This window comes from Canis lupus, chromosome 10, assembly GCF_011100685.1.
Source record: "Canis lupus familiaris isolate Mischka breed German Shepherd chromosome 10, alternate assembly UU_Cfam_GSD_1.0, whole genome shotgun sequence".
NCBI lineage: Eukaryota > Metazoa > Chordata > Mammalia > Carnivora > Canidae > Canis > Canis lupus.
Window position 1 is genome coordinate 3693810 of NC_049231.1, and position 26141 is coordinate 3719950.

The following is a 26141-nucleotide window of genomic DNA, read 5'->3' on the forward strand; positions in this document are numbered from 1 at the left end:
CAATATTCAAGCTCTTGAATCCTCCCATAAATGCTCAGCCTCTTTCTGGAGACGCATGGACTCTTTTATAATATCTGGCTTACATTTTCACCCGGGAGCCCTCCTGAAGGGAAGAAGGGCAGACTGACCTATAGAAATATCTTTTATCCAGAGTCATATTCCTGGATCATGAGTCTGGAATAAAAGGAGACTCTTGCATTTACTTTTACGTCTCTCTTCATTCACTAAACTTTTTTTTTTTTGAGACATTCAGAGTTAGACACAGACTTCAAGGTCAATTTCGTACTTTTGTAAGGTTAAGTAATTATTTAACAATCTCCTCCTCGGTTTTTCTTATCCCTACAATGTGGTTGGTGCTACCTACCCTAAAGTGCTATTATGAGGAATAACATATAGAGAAAACAGCTAAAATACAGACTAGCAATTTTTGAACCCCTTGCACCATTCCAGACACTGCACTGTGGTTATCAAGATGGATGAGGCTGACATTCCGCTCTCAAAAAATTCACATGTGGCCATCCGGGTTAATCTTCCTCCTATACTTTTGTTGTTGTCAAAAAAATTAAAAGTTTTTATTTAAATTCCAGTTACTTAACGTACAGTGTAATATTAATTTCACGTGTATAATATAGTGGTTCTACACTTTCATACAACACCCGGTGCGCATCACAATATCCTATTAGCTTTTTACCAATTTCCTTCTCAATGGAGCAAAGGAGACATATATCCTACTAACTTGAAAGGGATTTTGCTGTTGTAAGAAATAAGAACTACTAAAAGGCAATTTGAGAAGGGCACCCCACCTCAGAAACTGGTGTGTGCAGCCCATTAGTTTGCCTATTGAGTACAGATAGGAAGTGGAGGGTTTTCTTCTTGCCTTGGGGGAAAGACACTCTTTCCTTGGAAATTATCCTTACCAATGACTTGATTTCCATTTTTTTTTTGGAAGAAGAGGCTGGCCTGCAATTTCTATACTTTGGACAGAGTACAATCCACCTACTCTGAGAAGCCCAAGAGTATAGTATTATAGTATCTCTGTAATGGTTACCAAGTTCTCTGCATTGTGCTCCTACTTTCTTTAAGTCTGTTGGTTTAGGCACAAAGAGTTAACTTGTTCAGGTTGCACAGCTGGAGGCCCAGGTCTCTGGGACAAAGGAGGGAAGAGGGTAAAAGCAGGACCTCTGTAGCCTGGTCAGTCTGGGTTTTCATCTTGGCTCTGCCATTTACTAGCTAGGACAAATTTCTAAACCTCTCTAGGTCTTGATTTCTTCATGTGTGAAGACTTCCCAAAAACTTTCTTCATGTACAAAAAGAGGATAATTCAATTTCACATAATGGGAGCAAAGATCAAATGAGATAATACCCGTGAAACGCTGCTTAGCACTGTGCCAACCACGTGCATTATGGCAGCCTGTGGCACATATTAAATATGTGGCCTTGAGGCTCTTAGGCTCTTATCAGGATGACTGGTTTATTCTTCTTAATAGATATTTGAGAACCCTTAGAAGTGCCGTGTTTCCCATTAGACGGCCTACCGGAGTTGGATTGTGTCATAAACTGTTACACGGACTCTCATTGTCTGAGGTCATTTTGGTTTGTCACAGGCTTTCTCAAAACTGGATCAAAGTGATTAGGAAACTTATTGAGAAACAACTGTACACCAAGTCTCAGTCAGAAACAGACCTTAAAAAAAAATTAAAGAGAAAGCGTTGTTTTCTCAATTGGTCCCCAAAATAGTGATCCCTGGGGTCTAGTCTGCCTAGTTGGGGGAATCCAATCGTTTACAATCATAATGTGAGAGAATAGCCTAATATGGACGATTGTCTAGAGAAAAAACAAAACATTTACCCTATATACATGGCAGCTGCTAGTAAACAAGAAGGGGTATGAGCATTTATGTATAAAATAATCAAGAACACTGGGGAAAGAATTAACCACAAGTTACACAAGTTGAACTTGACTATAATAAAACTAGTCCAGCTAGCACTGGACTGAGTGGTAATGGGGTGCACCAGAGACGTTTTCAACATATTCATAAATATCAGTGTTAACAGTGATGCCAGTATTTTTGAAAACATTTTCTTGTCCGAATACAAAAATCTCTTGCAAATGTTTTCATTAATATTCATTGAAATCCCAAATGAGTTCGTGAAAATCTTGCAGGGCGTTTGAGTGACAGCTAGGCAATGCTGGCATAAAGATACTTGTGTTAAAACTTTTGTGCAGTTAGGATAGCCTTATAAAAATTGACATATGCGATTCAGTTATCTAAACTAATAATTTTTGGTAATACTTAGCTTTAAAACAGCAATTTTTTGATTAGAAATATTTGGTTCAAATGGTAAACACAAAAATATTTGTTTAGAAAAATGAAGATCTGCATAAAGTGTTGGTAGTTTTTAGAAAATTCTCTTGTGTCACTAAGACTGTTTCCTTACCTGATAACATGATAAATGTGTTCTTATTAATCATCTATACCCCTAAACAGATTCTGATTAGAGCTAATATGCAGATGAATTATAAATTATAAGAAGAAGCTGCCCTGCCAAGTAATTTACTTGCAGACCACTTTCTTTTGGAACTAGATTAGATAAGAATAAACAGCAAAACTAAAAGGCATGAATTTACTTGAACAGTTTCTAAGGGATGAACTGTAAAAGTGATACTTGCCTTATTTTAAATCTGATGCTCCGAAATTTCAGAATCCAAAGTTCTGTCGGCTCTTCTCAACTATGCAAAAGGTGTATTCAGTGATAAACAGCATCATGTGACGTGTGACGGTGTTTCCCAACAGGTGATACTGTTGGCATTTTGGCAGGACACCTCTTTGTGTGGGAATGCCTCTTTCACTGCAGGACATTTAGCGTCTATGACCTCTGTCCTCCATATGCTGATAGCTTCCCTTCAGTCATGGTGATTACTGAAAATGCCTCTGATGTTTAATTATACCTCCTGGAAGAATGGAATCAGATGCGGCTGAAAACTATTGGCCAGTAGGATCAAATTGAGAATTTCTGAGAAAATTATCCTTGAGATCAGAGTATCTCCAAAAGCATCTTCTGCTTTTTCTTCAAAAGACAAGCTCATGTGAAAAGACCTGGATTTGAAGAAATAAGTTCTTTTTTGTAAGGTATAGTAAGTATAATCCTTTAATAATCAGGTTATCCTAGGTTCCAGACTCTCATTTGTTTTAAGCTGTCAGGCTTTGGCAATATGGGCACCTGTTGCTTCTTAAACTCCTGTTTTGGCTTCCAGGCACTCCTTGTTCTTCCTCTTCTCTGACTACTTATTTGCAGCTCCTTCTTTCCTTCTGCTTTTATCTCCTGCTCAGTTTTTCTTTTGTGTATATTCTGTTGATTGACAAAGCTCATCCTATGTGACCTCTGCTTTCTCTTTGGTAGGAATAACTCCGATGTCATTATCTTTAGCCTTGACCTTCGCTAAGCTTCAAGCTGACCTTCCCAAGTGCCTGCTGGACAGCTCCCCTTCCCTGTGCTGCTGACACCTTCAGCAACATCCTCTGGACTCTCTGTCTCCCTTCTTTCCTTTGCTCCTACTGCTGCTATTAATATTAGCATTCTAGTTTAGAAGGTTAGAGACTTCCCTCCTGGTCTTGCATCTCCAAGTCAGTTGCTGCGATCTGACAATTGTACAACCAAAATACTTCTTTCATATTTTGCTCTTTTCTGATGTTGCCACAGAGTTTGGGCACCTTTGACATACTCCCTAGAATCATGTCAGTCTGTTAGTGGCTCTTCTCGCCTCTAGCGTCTTACTCTATTACTTAATTCTGTCGTTTGTCACGACATAGTCTTATGGAAGTACACCTCCCTCTCTGATATGTTCCTAACACTTTAGTGACTTCCATTTCCTGGGTCTAAGGACTAGCATTTCAGTCCTTATAATTCCCAAAAAACTTTTCTGGGCTCATCTCCCACCATCATCATACTGGAGTCCAATTGAAATGTGCTTTCTGGCTCATTTATCTGCATTCCTTTTCCTGCCACCATACCTTTGGGCATGTTGTTTTTCATCTTAAAATGCTCTAACTTCCTATTTCCGTTTCTACTTTAATCTCCTCTTCATAACTGAACTTACACACCATATTGAAATTTCCTTTGATGCCCCTAGATAAGTAGAAAAAAAAACTTTTAAAAAATTTTAGTAATGTTGCATTTGTAATCTGTCTTATTTGTTTTAAACATTTTATTATAATTGCATTTGTATAAGTCTTTAGTTTCTCTATATAGTACAGAGTTCCGGATGCCAGGTGTAATTATCTGTACTTACGTATCTTTTAACACTTTGGTGGAGTACAGAGTTGCAAGGAATTTAGAGGACTTCTGTTTCCTCCTGTTCCCTTTCATTTTTATGTACTTTAGCATCTTTAATAAACAACTGTCTATTGTTTAAGTGTACATGCTGAAGCAGTCTATTTTTTTAAGGCATTTCCAATTATGACAATGTTGTTGCTTCTACCTAGAGTTCTTACTTGGCGTTGAGGCCACACAAAATAAATCCCCCCTTTTTCTTTAAATTTTATTTGTTTCTTTGACACACAGAGAGAGAGAGAGAGAGAGAGAGAGAACGCGAGCTCACAAGCAGGGGGAGGGGCAGGCAGAGGGAGTAGGGGAGGGAGAAGCAGGCACCCTGCTGAGCAGGGAGCCGGACATGGGGCTACCATCCCAGGACTCTGGAATCATGACCTGAGTAGAAGGCAGACACTTGACCGACTGAGCCACCCAGGTGCCCCAATCCCTTTGCATTTTATTGACCGCCTATACATATGTGGTGATAGCTTACATGTCTTATATTTTCTCTATAAATTTAACATATTCAGTCTTTCTACCTGCTGTTTTTATAACCTGGTTAGGGCCACTGTATTTTTGGAGGCATTCAAGTTTAGAAAAGTCTGCATAAGAAATTGGTGAGTTGAAAAAAAAAAAAAGAAATTGGTGAGTTGTTACCTCAAATCAACCTCTGGAACTAGCATAAGTTGTGCTTATGATTTTCAGAGGCATAAGCAAGAACCGATTCAGGTCAAGTTAGTCTTGCTAAATAAGCTAAATTAAGCTTTGTTTGTATGACTAAACTGGCTTTGTCCACTCGGGAATTTTCAAGGCTGATCTCTGTTTTTTATTTTAATAATACTATTTAATTGCCTTCTGTGTGTCTGATTTTTATATATAATATCTCTAATTCTTATTATTACCATGTAAGATAGATTATATTCATTTACAGATAGAATAAAGACTCAGCAAAATAAGGCTGTCCATTAGGGAACCCCAAGAGTCAGGGCCTCAGTAGATGTTTTAATGCAGGTAAGATGCTAATGGCAACTAAATCTTGCTCCCATGTCTTAAATTATTTCAAATCAGTAAATAATTAGCATTGCTATATGAAGTACTCTACATGGAGAGCTTACCTTATACAAGGTATCATTCCTGACACCCTGAGGAGACTGTAATTTCGGAGATGTTCTCAATGGGTGTAGTAGGTATGAGTATAATCCAGAGTGGAATCGTCAAAATAAACAGTAGAGAGCAGTGATAGTCTGCAACAGAGGTTGACAAACTGTAGCCCTTGGGCCATATCTAGCCTGCTGCCTATTTTTGTTAATGAAGTTTTCCTGGAATACAACTACACCCATTTGTTTTTGCATTCTCGGTGGCCAATTAATTTCCTACTGCTGGATAGAGTTGACTAAGCCCATAAAACCTAAAATATTTACTATCTAGCACTTCGAGGAAAATGTTTGTTGATCCCTGCACTAGGATTTCAGAAGAGTGAAACTTTACTATGTAATAAAGGAATAAAAAAGGACTTTAATGAATGAAGTGGAATTTGTTTTAGAGCTCAGAGTATAGTCTTTAAGTGAAATTAGATGCTGAATGTAGGTGCCACAAAACTCAAAAGCAAAAGAAAACACATGGACAAATGTAAAAATTCACTGAACAAGGATCATAGCATTGTATATAATCCGTATAATATTATAACAATTTGTGAGTGTACCTTTTGTAAGTATTCATCTAGAACAATGATTCTTAAACTTGATGAGACTTTTGAACCAATTGGTGAATTATTTATTTATTTATTTATTTATTTATTTATTTATTAAGATTTTATCCATTCATTTGAGAGAAAGAGGAGGAGCAGAGGAGGAGGAGTAGAGATTGGAGGGGCAGAAGCAGAGGGGAGGGGACTCCATGCTAAGCAGGGAGCCCAATGAGAGACTCTATCCCAGGACCCCTAAATCATGACCTCCTCTAAAGCCAAGAATTAAGTGCTTAACCGACTCAGTCATCCAGAGACCCCCAATTGGTGATTTATTTAAAGATTATATATATGTATATATATATATATATATTTTTACTCAGTAATCTGTGATACTAAAGTATAGTCCATATGGAAAAATTACTGATCCAGAATATTATTCACTTGATCAAAGTGATTATTTCCTGTAGAGGACAGAAAAGTTGTTTTTCTCACAAGTTATCTCAATCTTCACAAAGTACGTGTGTGCTACACATGTGTTAATTATTTTTGCTAATCACTATAGTAAAAAAAATACTGGATATTGAGAACACAACTAAGTGCCACCACTGTGTCAAGAGCATTTTGTACCTTATGTAATTAAAAACTTAGAATAGCCTTAGATGTTGTTGTTCTCATTCTACAGAAGAGAATACTAAGGATCAGATAGTTTAAGACAGTAAGCTAGTAAATAGACTACCATGATTCAATATGATCAAGAAATTGACTTTTTTTAAAAGGGAACTTTTGGAGATGGGACATAGATAGGAATGAACTTCAATATATTTTTTTTTAAAAAATGAGCTTACCAATTTGTTCTGTTGTGTGACTGAATTCTGTTAAAAGAATTGTGCTGTATTTTTGTAAAAGTTGAGTCTGCTTTCACTACAAATGCATCTGCAAATTTTTATTGAAAATATGGATGTTTAAAAAAATACTGATGTTTTATTGACCCAGAACTTTCTTTATCCTCTGTTTTGTTACTTTCTGTCTATAATCCTGTCTCTCATTTTCTTTCTTAATGTTTGGTTGTTGATAATGTCTTCTTTTTTCCCCCTCTTTTTTCTGTAGTATCCCTTACTAATATTCATCTAGGTCCCATTTGCTTATTCCGTGGTGTCTTCAGTGTAGCAATAAAGTGCTTCAATGCATTTTCCTAAAGCAATGGACTCTTTGAAAGGAAAAATAAAGCATCAGTGCAACTTAATACCAGTGTTTTTTTGTTTTTGTTTTTTTCCTGAACTTAGAAAGCAGCAGATACTGCAGAAATATTTCCATATCGCTATATGACAAAATAATAAGTAGATAGGAAAAGGTGAATGATTCAGAAGAAGCTGCAGGGAGTATATGAAAATGTAAATCTATCCCTCATGGGCCACATTAACATCTCTGTGGAGAGTAATCTGGCCACTTGTACCATGGAAAGAACATTAATTACACCTAGTAATGGCCTGCTACAGGATTCTCAGATACCAGTTCTCAAGCTCACTAAAAATTGTTGCCTTTTTTATCATTAATTTTCTAAGTAAAAAATGCTATTAATTTAAGAAAAAAGCTGCTTCAGTGAAGAGACATGCAAATTTTTTTTGTTATTTTATTTCTATCAATGACATAGGCTTGTTACTCTATCTCAGTAAGATACCTGGGCCTATTATTTACATTTGTTTTCAGATGTTCAGTAAAAAGGGGGGAAGAGACACTTCTGTAGACATATCACCAATTAAAAATAAAATCTTATTTATTTATTAAATATTTTTATTTGTTTATTTGAGAGAGAACAAGAGAGAGCACAAGCCCAGGAGTTGTGTGTGTGTGTGGCGGCGGGCGGGGGTGGGGGTAGGGAGAGGGAGAAGCAGACTCTGCTGAGTAGGGAGCTCGGCCCAGGACCCTGGGCTCATGACCTGAGCAAAAGCAGATGCTTAACTGACTGAGCCACCCAGGCATCCCAAAAATAAAATCGTATTTTAAATGCTTAGAAACTTAATTACTGTTCATTGGGATACTTCACTATTTTTGATAAAGATTATTATGCATATTTGGTCTATAACTTTCATTTGATAGTGAATGTTCCATACACCTTTTTTAGTCTATAAGCTATTTAAATTATTTCACATTTTATTAGACCTTTTATGTTACTAGCTTTTGTTTCGTAGCAGCAATACTTAATGTCTCTTCAGCTATACGTTCAGATATTGAATGGTAGTCTGTAAAAATCTAAATTTAAAATTGTAATTTTTAAAGTATTTTCTTGTGTCCTAAGGGTTTTCAAAAGGTGTTCTTCACTCAGATTTTTGAAATTGGAAAAGAGGAGAGAGAAGGCAAATAGCACACTCAGTGCTGGTTGCGTGCCAGTGAGAAGGCATGGGGGCTTTACATGCATTACCTCACATAGTCCTGAAAGTCATTACCTGACAACCTTAACAACCCTGTGATGTGTACATCATTCTCACTAATTTAGGATGGAAATGAAGCACACATGTTAGCTAACAAAAATCCATGTTTGTCCTTCTATTCCATGTAGTCTTCCCAGGTAGAGTAGAATCTTCCATCCCTGGGTGGCTCAGCGGTTGAGCATCTAATTTTTGCCTCAGGTCATGATCCCAGGGTCCTGGGATCGAGTCCCACATTGGGCTCCCCTCGGGGAGCCTGCTCCTCCCTCTGCCTGTGTCTCTGCCTCTGTCTCTGTGTCTCTCGTGAATAAATAAATAAAAGTCTTAAAAAAGAAAAGATTCTTCCGTCCCTGAACACATATTTTCTAGAAAGCGAAAATATAGGGAAGATAAAAGACAAATATTTATAAAAGATAAATATTTAGGATTCTGTCCTTTTAAATTGTGCTAATTAAAAAAAATATTTTTAAATATCAAAATCATACATGGAAGCCTTTCCCAAAACAAAAAAAGATAAAGTTAAGACAAGAAAAATGTTGACAAAATTTTATTTTGCCTCTCTTCCAAATTGTAGCGTGTTCAGGCTGCTATAACAAACACCACAGACTGAATAGCTTAAAAGCAACAGAAATCTATTTCTCACAGTTCTGGAAGCTGGAAGCTGGCCCAGTGAGAGCCTTCCTCCTCCAGGCTGCAGACTTCTGATTGTATCCTCACATGAAAGGGAGGGAGGCAGGAGCTCAACCACGGAGCCACCCAGGCGTCCAAGAATATCTACTTTTGAAAACAAAGTTTGATTCTCTAATGAAATAAAGTTAAAGAATCATGGCACTTTGATCATGGTATATTATTCTGATGCCTTTTAGTAACATAGCACATCAAAACCACTTCTTTTGAAATCATTAATGATTTGATTACAAAAGATGGTCCTTTTCAGAGGCCACAACAGTCCATGTAGAATTTTTTCTCACCCCAACAGACTATATGGGGATATCATATTTGTTTAATTCAGGATTAATAGGTTAACTCAAATCTCTAATTCTACTTTTGTGGAAGAAGCCCTATGCATACAGGAATACCTGATTTGCATAACTTCTCTCTGTTTGGATTATTGTCCTTAGACTCTTGGTTTTACAAAACTACGTATTAAATACTACAGATTGTCTAAAAATAGATGGTCTATGCTCTTAATCTGTCCATAAAAATATTCAGTTAACAATGGAGCATTTCCTAGTTTACCTATCAACACTCTCCTATAAAATAGTATTTAGTAAGTGTTAATAATACCTGATAATGTTCTGATACCTTCTTGGTTGGATATTTTTTTGGAGTCAGGAAGGGATATTGTGATTACAATGCACAAATTATATTCTCTTGTCATCTATAAAGAAAAGTCCCACTAACACTGAATAAGCATTAGACACAATAAAACTTTGATAAAAAAAAGAAGGTAATAATACCAGCAAAGTTATCAGTTGTTCTTTTTTTTTTAAGATTTTATTTATTTATTCATGAGAGACACAGAAGAGAGAGAGGCAGAGACACAGGCAGAGGGAGAAGCAGGCTCCATGCAGGGAGCCTGACGTGGGACTCGATCCCAGGTCTCCAGGATCATGCCCTGGACCAAAGGCAAGCGCTAAACCGCTGAGCCACCCGGGCTGCCCGTTATCAATTGTTCTTACATTTGGTGACTCTTCTTATTCTTGGAGTATCTTAGATGGTTTTGCCATTGCCCCAGAAATCTGTCTTTGGCTTGTTGCTCAAAGTCTCCCCAGCAACATAAAGATACTTAGATAGCTGACACTTGGGTTTTTTGGACTTTACCTTGCTCGTAAGATGTCGATTTATCCTGTGAACTCTAACGTGCCAGAGTGTAAAAAGATGAACCTGTTGGAGCTTGCTTGTTGCCTCATCTTGGACCCTGGCCTGCTTCCTGCTCCATGATTTGACTCTGTTGGATCTTGGCATTGACTTTGGCCAGGACCTGGTGACTGTTCCCTGAAATGCCCTTCAGTTTAACTGGAAGGGGAAACTACAAATGATAGTCATGGGAACCTAACAGTTGCCAAAAGCCAGACTGAGAAAGGAAAGTGTCATGGACAGGCAACAGCGTGATGCCTAAAGAGACTGGCTTTTAGCTTTACTACCCTGTGACTGTGACCTTTAAGTATAAATACATAGCATGGGGATTTCATTGTATAGTACCCTACCTGTCATATAACGGAAGAGTTAGAGCGCTTATTAAAGTATGTCTCAAGGTATGAAGCATCCTGATAGTACTTGAACAATATTATTTTGTGGAAATTCTCTCTTTTGCTTCAGACCAAAGTATTTTATTATTTAGTTTGAACAAAACTTAAAAATATTAGACACCACCACCAACAATCATTTGTCATAATTGAGATATTTTGGGTAGACCACTAAAAGTGTCTAAATGTGTGCCTAAAATCTCTGTAAGTAGGCTCGTAGTTTTTCTTGAATTTATTTTAAATTTTGATGGCTGTTTTAGGTTTTAATAAAAAATTTTGAGTTAGTTTCCACAAATATATAAAAGAAATATTCTGAATTTATTTTTAAGCTACCTGTTTTGGGTTTTATTGTGTAAAAAGAACTCCATCAAAAAAAAAAAAAAAAACTCCATCATCTTCTTAAGACTCTGCTTGATTCTGTTTCTTAATTATTCGATTGTCTCAACTATTTGTAAGGGTAAAAAAAAACACTGTTCAGTAGAATGAACAAGGGGAACTGAGTCACTTTTATTCTGGAAAAGAAGTATCATCCATGAATATAAAGGAATTTCATCATTTCCAGAATAAGCTCATTGTATGAGGAGAGCTTAGGAGCATGTTATTTATTTACACAATTCCCCTGACATTCATTATTTAAAAGGTAACTTAATTTTGTCTCTACTCTTTTACTTAATAGTCTGTTTTCTAGCATCATTACCCAGTTAAAAGTCATATTCTGTCTGAGAATTTGCTTAACATGAGTGAGATTTTGTAGAATTTAGTATGGTATGTGTTTTGGCACTAATGCATTCTTTGGAGAGGTGGCTGGCTAACTTTATAAATCATTAATCTCGATTTTTTTCTAATGCATAATATTCTGCGTTAATATGTAGTGTGAGGAGAAAATCACTTCTATTTTTTGAGCATTATTATTAGATCCATTTCACCATGAAGTATGGAATCCAAAAATATAATCTACATATATTGTTGCTCTATTCTGCAAGTTTCTACTCATGTGAATGTTTTACTTAAATTAGTGTACCTTCCTAAGATTTATAAAGGCAGAATGGTTTCTTATTAAACATGTGCCCCCTTCCCGTCCATCATTGTTAATATACTCATAAAATTCTACTTGGCTTTGGACAGGCACTAGGCTCTAATCTATAGTCTATGCAGGCAATTCCTTAAATTCAAAATTTTCCAAACTTACTTGATTACAGATGCCACTTTTGAACAGAATTTCCTAGCATTGTAATTTAAGGGAGCACCATTTAGGAAACATTGCCTTGAGGCAAGACCTTTGTGTTTAAGACAAAATAGATTTTTGAAAGAATTATTTATAAAGCCCTGCATGTGCCTGAAGAGTAACTAAATTCTGGATTTCATTGTCACAGTTCTAAACATGTGACATATTCCTAGGTGTCTTACAAAGCATAGCAAATTAGGTAGCCACCGTCCCTGTTTTCATAAGAAAATGACAAACATCAAGGTTATATGGGTTACTAAGATTTTAATATGATAAACAACAATAAAAGGCAAAATGACAAATGGAATTATTAAGGTGGGGAATTAATTGTTGAGACCTGGGGTCTGTCCTAATACACTCATAATAATTTAAATCTAACTCATGAACTAAATGAACAATTCCCATGTGAGAATGGGAATTATCTTGTTTATTATTCATCCAGTCACTCTGCCTTTCCAAAACTTGGGGTTTTAGTCATTAGAAAAAGCATCTATTTTACTGACATCTTGTTCTCCTTGTTTCTGTGGATTGCCACATCATACATAGAGGCATTCTAAAATTTTGAACTCCTTTACAGGTAAAAGCTTTTAATTACTGAAATATAGCTTTATTGTCCGATGATTGTCCAAATTTTGTGTAATCCTGAGGGTTTTTTTGTTTTGTTTTGTTTTGCCTTAGGGGGCAAAGAAACCAAGTGTGTATCGCAGGAATACTAAGAAAAAAAATTGAAACCATTCCTTGTTATCTGTCACCCAAATTATTTTTTCTTTTATAGTGTTTTGTAGCTTGTAGCCATATCGCTGACTTACTTAATATCTGCTGAATAGACTCAGCATCCCTCAATTACTCTTCTCACCACATTCTAAAGCTTTATTCCTACCTCACACTCAAACTTTTATTAAACCACATAGCTAACCAACATAAGTTGTTATATGGTTACAGATTTTAAAATATGGATGCTTAGATTTTCTTGCTAATTATTTTTTGCATATAATATCATTCCATTCTTTCTAGTGTGAAAGAGACCAAGGTACCAAAAAATATTGTTGTACTAAATAATGGGGCTAAAAGATGAGTAAAAATCACCTGCATTCAAGAAACACAAGAGCACGTTTCCTGAATTTTGACTAATGTTTGTCAGTCTACTAAAACAGCACACTGGACTTTTCTTTCCATACTTCCTACACTCTTTAAGGTAATGAAAATTAAGACTATGCAAAGCCAATCCTTTTAAAGCAGAATGTTGCCTCCCAAGTCCAAAATGCATAGCAATTATCAGTCTTCATTGCTCAACACACACACTAACTGGTGTTAATTTTCCCTTCTTGATAGTGGTTCTGGTCATAAGGTGCACAAAGATATTAAGGTCAAGAAATTCTGAAGAGAAATGGTGACTTTTGATCACTCGTACCACTGTCCCCTTCCTTCCCACAACTCACTTTTTTCTTGATTTTGTGGAAATCACCTATCTATATTGAATTTTTGGTGCCATAAATGGTATCTTTGATAGTAGAAATTATATTTTACTTGGAAACTGGCTACACTTTCTATGTAGAATTTTATGCTGATATAATTTTGTGATTTTTCTATTCTTATATTTTCCAATTTACAATACCTGAAGACTTCCATGTATCCATTTTATTTCTCAACCACACTAAAAATTCTATATGTCAGATGTATCTAAAGTGAACATTTAAGGTTTTTGGGTGAGCTTTCACTTTAACATAAAGGTTTTACCAAATATTTTCTATTGAGATGGACTTTTAGCCTTTGCCAAATAGGATTTACAAGGTTTATACCCTGTTCCTTTTCAGATTTATAGGGTAAACAAAGGAAAATTTAAATTCTAGATTTGCATTGAATGTTTTGAATTTAGTATCATGGATTTCACACAACGTCTGTATAAATTAAATCATGCACTCAAAATACTTAGCTCAGTATTTAACCCAGTGTAGTATTATCTACTGAATCCACAAAAAGTGATTACCCAACTTCGCTTAAAAGGTTTGCAGGCATACAGTGACCTCACCAATTTACAAATGGCTTATAGGTTTCTTAGCCAACTTCGTTTGTTAGTAAGTTTAGCTTGAGTGAAAAACTTCCTATGAACTGTGTTCTTCACATTTTCCTTAATTCCTAGGAATTGGCAATATTTATACCAGAAAGCAGCCAGAGGGAAGAATGGCACATATGCCCCAAACAAGCAACTATAATAATGTTGTCACAATGACTTACATTTACTTAGTGCTTAGCGTCTTGGGCAGTATCCTAAATACTTCATGTGCTATCTTGTTTAATTCATACAGGTAACATAGGTACCATTATTACTTTTTTTTTTTTTTCCAGAAAGGAACAAAGGCACTGAGACATTAAGTGACTCACAAAACTTCACAGAGTTAGTAAATGATACAGATAATGTTTAGGCGTAGAAACTACAGATTCTACTTTTTTAATACTTAGATCATATTCTTAGCATCTGAACTAACTGCTCAGGGCCCTAGAAAGACAGAGGGCAGGCAACTCCCTAACAACGAGTTCTGCAGTTGAGCTTTGTGTCAATACCGTTTTTGGTTTTGTTTTTGTTTTTTCTCCTCTTCTCTTTAAGCTATGCCAAGTGGGTTTTGGTTTCTTGCAGCCATGGATCCCTGCCTTTTTTTTTTTTTTTTTTTTAAGATTTAATTTATTTATTCATGGGAGACACACCCAGAGAGAGAGAGAGGCAGAGACACAGGCAGAGAGAGAAGCAGGCTCCATGCTGGGAGCCCGACATGGGACTCGATCTGGGGTCCCCAGGATCATACCCCAGGCTGAAGGCAGGTGCTAAACCGCTGAGCCACCCGGGCTGTCCAGGATCCCTGGCTTTGAAAAAGGTTTGATGAGTCATGCTCTTCTCAGTTTGACCGCATAAAGAACTCTGAGTGTTACAGGTTCATTGTTGAGATTCTAGATGCAACACAAAATATACCCATTTGGAAAGTATCTACTGCTTCATGTAAAAACCTTTTCCTCTGAAAACATCCAAGTTATCACTGAATTTATAATCAAGGATGTTTATGAAAAAATTGTATATGCAGATATCACAGTATGGTCTGCATTAGAATTAGTATTAAGGAGGCAGGCCTCAACCAAGTGGTCTTACCTATGAGAGGTCGAGAATGCAGTTTTTGGCATGTGGTGCTCAAGCAGGTATAACATTTCTCAGCATTTTCATTAGCCTGGAAAATCAGCGACTAAGGCTCTTGTCATCAGTTCCTGGTCTTGGTTTTGCAAAAAGGATGATGTCTGTATTTACACCTCTGCGACAAAAGGGTAGAATTAAGGTTCTGTGTCTCCTTTGGAAGGAACAGAACAAGGAAATTGGCAAGAGAAAAGGCATAAGAATCTGTGTAGCAGAGGAGGAGTAGGAGGCACGCATTTGTGAGGAAGAGAAATCAAGCGTACAATAAGAATACACCGCAAAAGAGAACCATATGGAACCATTAATCAGAAATATAAGATCATGCACAAAAATGTACCCCCTCCAAATGTTATGGCTTCTTGTCTGCTTTCCTTAGCTGTGCAAAGTCGGCCCACTGATTGTACTTACAGGCCAGCTCAAACATCTGGTTTGACAGGCCAGTCGGAATAGAGGCAGAGTATGTAACTGAGCAGCCTCTGCCTAGTGTGGTAGGAGGTAGGAGGCTAAGCTAGAGTTGGGTGCCCCATTACTGAATTAGAGGGATTAGCCTCTAGCAGTGTTTCTCAACAGCAAGTCTGATTTAAGAGTTGGTGGGATCCCTGGGTGGCTCAGTGGTTTAGCGCCTGCCTTCAGCCCGGGGTGTGATCCTGGGGTCCCAGGATCGAGTCCCACGTCGGGCTCCGTGCATGGAGCCTGCTTCTCCCTCTGTCTCTGTCTCTGACTCTCTCTCTCTTTCATGAATGAATAAATAAAATCTTAAAAAAAAAAAAAAAAGAGTTGGTGTACTGTGGTCGACCAGTGTTCTCTCAAGTCTCATTTCTCTCTCTCTCTCTCTCTCTCTCTCTCTGTCTTTATAATGCAGCTTACACGCCTGCATTCCAAGCCTGATTTTCCCAGCCTCATTTTCCTTTGCCGGTAGGGCTATGCCTGTCTCCACGCACTGAGTTTTGGTCCTAGAATTCTCTGGCTTCCCCCCAGACTTGCATGAGAACTGGGGCACGGCCCTGTTCCTTACAGTCTCTTTCTTTGGGGAGAGGAGACCTTGAACCTCAGCTCTGGAGGTGAAGTCCTGCTACCCTAAAGTGGATCATGTTTGTGGTTAACTTCTAGCCCGCATAGACTTCAGGCTATCACCCATCATGCACTCTCCGTCCATTGGGTCAGGATTCTGATTCATGCTATGGTCTCTTCCCAATTATTACTAGTGATTGTCATATGTCATCTAGTGACCACTCCGAGTTGAGTGTCCCATTCTTTCCGCAGCCGTCTAACACTGTTCAACTTGTACCAGAATTGCCAAACTACTAATTGATTTCCTCTCATTCTTAGATTACAAAGACCTTGAGAGGTGAGAGGTGAAATCATGTCTCCTGAAATCCACACGAAGTATTTCCATTGTTTATTTCTTTCTGACAAATTAAAAAGTCTACTTGCAGAATCATTGGCTCATACTCACACTGACCTGAGTGGGATCAAATTACCATGTTTAAGTATTTGGCACTTCATGACAGTAATTGATAGTTTAAATTATTTTGAAGATTTTTAATTTTTTTTTTTTTAGTATGCCAGAATAGAAGGTCAAAAATCCTCTAATGCTTCTCTTAGAATTTGGTTAAAATTAAGATTTAGTGCAAACTATGCCATTTGGATGTGTGGTGTGAGTGTAGTTTTCTTTTTTTAATTTTATTTATTTATTCATGAGAGACACAGACAGAGAGAGAGAGAGAGAGGAAATGAGAGAGAGAGAGGCTGAGGGAGAAGCAGCTTCATGCAGGGAGCCCGACGTGGTACTCGACCCCGGGTCTCCAGGATCAGGCCCTGGGCTGAAGGCGGCGCTAAACTGCTGAGCCATCCGGGCTGCCCGTGAGTGTAGTTTTGTTTCAGATTTTAAGGTATGTAAAAACTTTTAAAATTCATGTTATTTAAAAAAATAGTAATAAAAATAAACAAATAAAATTCATGTTTTTGGGACGCCTGGGTGGCTCAGTGGTTGAGCGTCTGCCTTTGGCCCAGGCCTGATCCTGGAAACTGGGGATGGAGTCCCGCATCAGGCTCCCTGCAAGGAGCCTGCTTCTCCCTCTGTGTGTGTTTCTACCTCTCTCTCTCTCTGTGTCTCATGAATAAATAAATAAAATCTTAAAAAAATAAAATAAAATTCACTTTATTAAAATCTGAAAATATTTTTCCATATAGTTGTGATTTTTTTTTTTTTTTTTTTTTTTTTTTTTGTCCTGTGTGTGTGCTTTGGCAGGTGTGGGAAGGTTGTGAGGGGGTGATAAGTAAGTGGCTGGTGTATTGAATACTTATTCATGTTAATTCAGGATTGGAAATTTGCTTTGCTTTGAGGAAACTATGCATTTCAATCATATTTTCAGTATTTCCTCGTATGTTTATAACAATCTACTTTCTCCATTCCACCTTCCAACCACACACACATTTGTATTCTCTATTTCTTCTGATTGGAGTAAATATGAAATTAATGCCATAGTCATCACCAATTTTACACCCAGAGTGAGTAGGGGGTGTGAATATGCTTTCCGAGTACTTTTGTGTGTTCAGAATAAAGTAAAATTAAATTGTTAAAGGAGCTAGAAAACTCTATCTTTTAATTAAGGATAAGCTAACATTGGAAGTATCTATTTAACTACACATCAAACATGATTATCGGCCCACTTCCATGTTGCTGGGCTGCTGTCTAAACCAGTATAACCTCCCTCCCAGGCCAAAAAATAGGTTGTTGTTTCCCTCCTTACTCTTGTTGGTTTAAAATGGGGCATGCAAATTTGTCAAACATTTTAGTCCACTTATATTGATAAAATAAGACTGTAATTATCATTTTCTGTCATCAAATAAAGTATCTGATAAGTCTTTTGTCCCTTTTTCTATAGGTGTATTTTTCTTTTTATTGCTTAGATAGGTTTTTATATATCCTGAAAATTTTGTATAGACATATTATAAATACCTTGCTTCAGACAGAGGCTTTCTTTTTCATCTTTTATATAGTGTCTTTTGGTACATTCTGAATTTTAATAGCTGAATGTACCATTATTTCCACTTTTTGTTTTAATTTTTTATTTCTTCCTTAATACATCTTTCTCAACCCTAAAGTCATAAAGACAATATCCTAAATGTCTCTCAGCACTGTCCAGCAGACTTTTCTACACTGAGGAAATATTTTTTTTTTAAGATTTTATTTATTTATTCATGAGAGGCACAGAGAGAGAGAGAGAGAGAGAGAGAGAGAGAGAGAGAGAGGCAGAGACACAGGCCGAGGGAGAAGCAGGCTCCATGCAGGGAGCCCGACATGGGACTCGATCCTGGGTCTCCAGGATCACACCCTGGGTCTAAGGCAGGTGCTCAACCGCTGAGCCACCCAGGTGTCCCCGGAGGAAATATTTTTTATCTGGCACTGTCCACTATGTGGCTGTCACTAGCACCTGAGATGTGGGTAGTGTGACTGAGGAACTAAATTCTTAAATTTCATTGTAAGCAATTTAAGCTTACATTTAAATAGACTCATGTGGCTATTACATTGGGTAGCTCGGTTGCAGCTTTATCTTCTCCTAAATGATGATTCACCTACTGTTTATTTTTTTCCATGGTGTGAGGGGAAAATCTCATGTCATATTTTCCCGTGTGGATGATCAGTGCTTTTCCCTAATCATTGATAATGCCAGGTTTGGAATAAAAAAATAAATTGTGTGTGTGTGTGTATGTGTGTAAGAGAGAGAGAGAGAGAGAGAGAGAGAGAATATATTTATTTCCTGGCTTTCTATTCTATTTCTTGGTGAATTCATCTATCCTGGCACTAGCACCTCTCTGTCACGATACCTGTAAAATAATATTGATATTAGTAAATATTGATATTTAGTAATATTGATAATTAGTAATTTGATATTTAGTAAAGCACATCCCCCTCCATTTGTTCTGGTTTGGGACTGACTTTGCCAGACCAGGTCTTGGATCTTTCAATACATTTTAGACTGAGGTTTCAAGTAAAACAATGGGATTTTCATTGCATCTGAATCAGCACATCAGTTTAGCAGTTTTACGCCGTTAAGGCCTTCAATCCATGAGTATGGTTCAGCTATTCGTTTAGGTCTTCCTACCTGTCTTGCATTTTAAAAAATTGTCCCTGAGAAGAGTTTTCCTTATTTTGTTATATTTTTATTCTTGTATGATATTTTATCTGTCAAACTGACTAAACTATCTAATTAATTCTAGTGTTTTATTTGCAGATTTTGCATCCTGTGCAGATACATATATCTGTAGTCTGTGTATAAAAAGAATTTTGATTCTGAGCCCTCCTTATACACAATTTCTTTTTCTTGTGTGTTACTATTTTGCCTACAACTCAATAAAACATTGTATAGATCTGATAGTAGCAAGCATTCTTGTCTTGTGCCTAATCTTTTACAGTGATAACAGTAATTCTGATGTTACAGATTTTTATTTGTTTTGTTTTTTTGTTATTTTTTATAGATTTTATTCATCAGATTAAGGAATCCTTCTGTTTTTAGTTTGGTAGGGTTTTCAGATGACTTTATGATTTTTCCTGGATTCTATTAATTCTATAATAATTGTTTCTTAAATATTTATGTGTGTATGAATGTATGTTTTGGCCTGCAAGTTTGTGACCTGCTCTCATTACTCATGTGAATTTTAAATTATTTGTTAATAATACAGTGAAAACCAGTGAACCCACTAAACAATTTGAGAATTAGAATATTATTAGAAATTGAAACTTAGCTGTGTTCACCTCCCTAACCTCCTTCTTTGCTCCTCATTCTGTACCCTCCTGACTCTTCTCAGGGTCAATCACTATTACAAATTTTATATTTATTATTCATTTACCTTCATTTGGTTTTGTTTGGCTTTAATAATAAGTTACCTATGGGCAGAAGTGTTTGATTGTTCAGTTCTTGTACAATTCATCATGGTCTCTTACACATTTACTCCTTTCCTTTTTAAAGCATATTTAATATATATTTTCTATTTGATAATTTTGTTATCTAGTGTCTTTGTGAACCTGATTCTCCATCTGTAGTTTCTCCTGGTTCTTGTGTAATGACACCTTATAAATAACCATTACTTGGATCTTTGTCATGTGGGAATTTGAAGTTTGGGCTAAGCTGGGTTCCCTGTTGAGAGAAGTTGCATATCCTTTTGCCAGGGCTTAGCACATTACCCAGCACTGTTAACTGTTTTTATATGTTTGAACTACCTTGATAATATGAAATGGGTTGTAAAGCCATGTTGGGAGTGACTGCTGGTCATGAATCCTCAGGTGATTTTTTTGTCGTTGTTCCCCTGCATTAGTGCCAAGTTTAGAAGCAGACTGGTTGTTTAGCAGGGGCCAGCTGTGTGTGTGTGTGTGTGTGTGTGTGTGTGTATGTATATGTGTGTGGACTGTTGCAAACTTGTTTTGGTACAATGACGATATAGTTCTATTGGATTACAGGAGGGCATATCACCTTTTGGACTTTCCATCTCTGGCTGGCTTTGGGAGCTGTGATCTATTGCAAGCATCCTTTAGGCTGGGGACCTAAAGTCCACGTCTGCCCAGTTTATCAAATGTCCCAAGAGGAAACCCGAATAAAGTATGTTTATACATACGGTTTCCCCTTTCAGTTAGCTTTATTTTCTGGATATTTCTAGCCATCTATTTTACCTATTTTATGTGCAATTTTTAAGTGCTTCCCTTGGGGGGATTTTTTTTTTATGTTACAAAGTGCAGAGACTTGCACAAATTAACTCAAGTAATAAACTCAGTAATTGGAAATACAGAGGGATTTCTCAGAGCCTAATTTCAGGAAGTATAGTCAGGTCTTGCTGGAATGGTAATGCAGGGCTGATTTTCCCCCATGGTCTACCCATTTTGCATTTTGTTGCAAGGCTAAATGACCTTATGCTTCTTTTTTTTTTTTTATTTGACCTTATGCTTCTTGTGTCTAACACAGTTCAACTGACTCAGTCTTTGCATGTGGTTCTTCAAATTCTTTAGATAGAAAATAAAATGGTCTTAGCTTAACCTATAGGTAGTAGTAAGATAGCATACTATTACAAGACAGTATACCATAGTGGTTAGAGTTCAGGTTCTGCAGCTGGAGTGGCTAGATTTGAATCTCAGCTCCAAACCCTGCTAACATTGTAATAATCTTAGGACACTTTCCTAATGATTCTGTGACGTAGTTTTTTTCATCCATAAAGGGGGATGATAATGACAGTAACTGCCACATGATTGTGGTGAGGAATAAATGAGTTACTACCTGTGAAAAGTAATAAGTAAGAGAGATGCCTTGTGTATGGGAGCTACTGGGAAAATATTCATTATTTCTTTCCCTTCATTGGTGCAACCCCTGGTCCAATTAGCTGTGACCGAGGGTTGGAATCATGTGGTACAAGCCTGTCTACCCAGGTATGTTCCATCATCACCATCAAGAAGCCAATTGAAAAAAGGAGGGGGAATAGCAAACTTATCTTTTATAAACATATTTTATTTATTTATTCATGAGAGGCACAGAGAGAGAGGCAGAGACACAGGCAGAGGGAGAAGCAGGCTCCATTCAGGGAGGCCAATATAGGACTCGATCCTGGGACCCCTGGATCACGACCTGAGCCAAAGGCAGGTGCTCAACCGCTGAGCCCCCTAGGTGCACCAATAGCAAATATATCTAATTTAGACTGGTGAATTAGAAACAAAACAACTTGTCAGTTTGGGGAAAATTTTTTAATGTAATTTTCTTTACATAAAAATATGCTTGAATGATAATATTGTTACCTAAAAAGATATTTTTCTTACAATTTTATATTGACTGATGTATATTATGTATAACATTTCACAGCTGATATTTTTCTAATTTCAGTTTATCATACATTTAGTGACAGTGGTATTTCTTTTTTTGCCTCTGGACTTTCAGGCTCACAGCTGATGAAAACTTGGCCAGTCTGAGTAACAGGGAAAACAAATATTGTTTGGTAAGATCTAAAAGTGTATATAGATCGTAACCCGGACAGTTTTAATTTCTTTGCCACTGAGTAAAATAGATTTAACTTTCCATCTGAATATATATCATGTGGAAGTTCAACGTGTACCAACAAGAGACTTTGTTCTTGTTTATAAATATTACTTAATATAGTTTTTTTCCTACTCTCAAGAACATAGAGAGAAGTTGTTTAAAGTACTCGACCTTTAAATGCAGAGTGTATAAATTAATTCATGTTATTACTTCAGTTTCACAGCTGAGTTGCCTTGTAAATAAAACTTTTCCCTCATTAGAAATGAAGCCAATCTTGCAGTTCCCTGTAGGTTTCATATCACTTACACCATGCTATGCTTCATATGTTGACCTGGCACCCAAGAGAGTTGATGCACAATTGGTGAATTAAACCAGAAATAATTTCCTATGGCATTGTGTCATAACCTCAACGATGAAAAAAATTCCATTAATTTCTTTTGCATTTAATTAGAAAAATTTAAATGAATCCTTTCAGAAGTACATAAAATTTGATAGGTCCCCATTTAGATTTCTTGTGCAGTGAAAAGTACATATCCTTTTCTTATGTAAACTGTGTAATCATGCAATTATCTATGTGTGTCTGTATATACTAGTCTTTTTATTTTTATTTATTTTGTCATGTTTGATGTTTGTCATTAATTTTGCTAGAGAGAAACTTTAGCCCCCGAGGAAGGATTTTTTTTACCTTTAAGTTACGACATATTTTTGCCCACAAAGCTTCAGAGGAAGTAAGATTAAATATGAGGACTCTTTCTGGATAAATCCATTATCTTTACTTAGACGTTGCGTTTTTGTTTTTGTTTTTGTTATATATATATATCTGACAGTCTCCCTTCCTATCTTTGTCTCCCTCATAGACTCCACTGTTTTTTTTTAAAGAATATTCTAAGATTTTTTTTAAATTTTTTTATTTATTTATGATAGTCACACAGAGAAAGAGAGAGGCAGAGACACAGGCAGAGGGAGATGCAGGCTCCATGCAGGGAGCCCGACGTGGGATTCGATCCCGGGTCTCCAGGATCGCGCCCTGGACCAAAGGCAGGCGCCAAACTGCTGCGCCACCCAGGGATCCCTCCACTGTTTTTTAAATCACCCAACACTATTTATTTCTGAAATATATGCTTTTTTCTTTCCTAATTCTTTTTTTTTTTTTTCAGTGACACACCTGTCTTCAGAGTTTCAGCTCTGCCTTTCTAAGGGTTATTTTCCAGTCTACAAATCTTGCCCTAATTGACCTCTTTTGATTCAGTCCTGCATGGCCATTGCCTCTGTGCTGTTCTACTTATTGCTGTGCTTCCACCTATTAATATCCACCCTATCTTGCGCATTGGAAACACAAGGTCATTCTTGACAATTTTTTTAAAGATTTTATTTATTTATTCATGAGACACAGAGAGAGAGGCAGAGACACAGGCAGAGGGAGAAGCAGGCTCCACGCAGGGAGCCCGATGCGGGACTCGATTCCGGGTCTCCAGGATCATGCCCTGGGCTGAAGGTGGGCACTAAACTGCTGGACCACCCTATTCTTGACAATTCTAACCATCTACATCCAAATTTCCATCAAACCCCTAAGACTCAATACCCTTCTTTTCTCTTTTGTAATTCTCCACATTACCCTCAAAGCAATTGTACCAAAAAACAAAACAAATTATTTCTCTCCCATGCTTAAACATTGACCCTCCATTTACTGTTGTAACCCAAACTTTCCTTTTACTGTCAAGCTCTATCCTACATTTCCAGTCTTCATTCATGCCCCTTCTGATCATAAATCCAAAGATTCAGGGCCTTTCAAGAACTATGACTTTGAGTATCTACTCTTTATATCTGAAATGACCTAGCAAACCTTTTCCTGCTTATCTTTCATGACTGCATTCAATTGTCACTTCCTCCAGAAAGTTATGCCAGAACCCCATAGGAAGCCTTTATGGCTTTCATAGGAACTTAATCTATCCCTATTGTAGCTTTCAAATGCATTATAGTCTTGTGTGTGTGTGTGTGTGTGTGTGTGTGTGTGTGTTTTAATCTAACACTTAGCCTTCCATATGGTAGGTCCTCAATTACTGACTAAATAAATGAATCAATTAAGTAATGTCTCACCAGCACTCAGATTAAAATTTTCCATCCTTAAAGACAGAAATAATTTGTTTTGGGGGGTGCCTAGGTGACTCAGTTGATTAAGTGTCTGCCTCTTTATTTCAGCTTGAGTCATGATCCCAGGGTTGTGAAATTGGGCCTCATGTTGGGCTCTGTGCTGGGTGTGGAGCCTGCTTAAGATTCTCTCTTTTCCTTTCACTCTGCCCTTTCACCTCCCACCCCCACCCATGAGCTCTGTCTCTCTCTTAAATAAGAAAGGATTTCTTTTTATTTATTTATTTTTTAAGATAGGAATAATTTCTTAAGACTACATTGATTCTCAAAAGACTGCTCTCTGTTTACTTAGAGGTCAGTTTGTTTGTTAGTCAATCTATCTACCTATTCATCTGCCTTAGTTAGTTGCATTATTGTAACAAAATCTTATAAACTGGAGACTTCACAGACCTTTATTTCTGCCAATTCTGGAGATTGGGAAGTCCAAGGTCAAAATGCTGGTGCCTGGTAAGAGCCCTTTTCCTGGCTTCCAGAGAGCCATCTTCTTGCTGTGTCCTTACATGGTGGGACAGAGAGACAGAAACAAAGAGAGAGAGAGAGAAGTCTCTGGTCTCTTCTAAGGATACTAATCCCATCATGGACCCCCCACCATCCTACCCCCATGATCTCATCTAAACCAAATTACCTCCCAAAGGCTCCACCTTATAATATCATCATAATGAGGATTATAGCTTTAACATATGAATTTGGGAAGGGGTCATATTTCGTCTATAACATTTTTCATCTGACTATCTGTTGGTTGCCCGTTTTGCCGTATGCAATGATAGAATAATACTTGGACAATCCAGTTTTCTCAAATGATAATAATCAAATTTTCTATCTAGAAGCTATGCGCCTGAGTATTAAAATGATATGCCCTTCTCATATTTGTTTAAAATACGGTATTATGACCAATGTCCTTATTGTACATTAAATCATAAAAAATTAATTACTCATAAATAATAAAAATAGATTTCTGAGCAACTTTTTTTTTTCAAAGTTTATTTATTTATTTTAAATAATCTCTACCTTTGATGTGGGGCTTGAACTCACAGAGTTCATATTCCACTGAGCCAGCCAGATGCCCTTGTTTTATGAGCAACTTTTAAATGGAAGTGGTTGATGATATTTATATCATTGCCATAAAAACCTCCCTCTACAAAGCATTTCAGAATGTGTGCCTATGTAGAGTTTCTTAAACTTCACATTTTATTGTCATTTCCCAAATATGTTATACAACTTTCTGTATGTAGACTTTTGATTTCTCAATTTAGTGTATTTTCTTTTACAGTGTCTACCTATCTATATTAAGCCTGCCCTTCAGGGGCAGCTTAACTTCTTGCCTTTTCAATCATGCATATCCCTGTGACCCCAGCGAAAATAATCTATTTCCCCTTTTGAGTTTTCCTAACATTTACTGATTGAATAATATTTAGAACTCATCGTATATTAATTTCTTTATAGAATTTTTATACATTTCATGTAAACTTTCTGAAGAAAAACATTTACATCTTTTTATGCCATATGGGAGGCACTAAAGTGCCTTCTACACAGTAGGTCCAAATCAACAGTTGTTGAAACAAGGAACAAAGGAGTGTGAACTGGATTGACCTTGTGGGAATAGTCATGCTTCTTGATTCTCCTTTGCTCTCTGTATGCTCCACTGAAAGCCCAGCAGAATGGTGGTTTCCTGTTGTCACTTTCCTGGATATGCATTTCCTCTTGGGAAGCTCCAGTCCTTCCTTGACCTTGAACATTATTCTAGCTTAATACCAAGCTGCATATATTGATTCACTAGTGGAACATGCTTAAAAAAAAAAAAAAAAAAAAAAAAAGGAACATGCTTAAAATATGAGCAAATTGTCTGCCTTTCATAGGTTAGATGATCCAGAACATTTTGCAGATGGTGGTAGTTTGACA

At 36.9% G+C, this 26141-nt stretch overlaps 1 protein-coding gene across 8 annotated transcripts in view; it reads left to right on the forward strand.

Moving 5' to 3' along the window:
• Window positions 1–26141, forward strand: part of SLC16A7 (solute carrier family 16 member 7) — a 166035-nt gene that overhangs the window by 2064 nt on the left and 137830 nt on the right. For 2 of the 8 annotated variants that reach the window (XM_038549844.1, XM_038549851.1), the window contains exon 1: window positions 2695–3130. The exons of 4 other annotated variants lie outside the window; for them this stretch is intronic. The gene's annotated coding sequence lies outside the window, so the exon portion shown is untranslated. Of the gene's footprint in view, window positions 1–2694; window positions 3131–21995; window positions 22054–26141 lie in introns of those variants that run through there. 2 more of the 8 variants (XM_038549846.1, XM_038549845.1) reach the window with 2 other exon arrangements.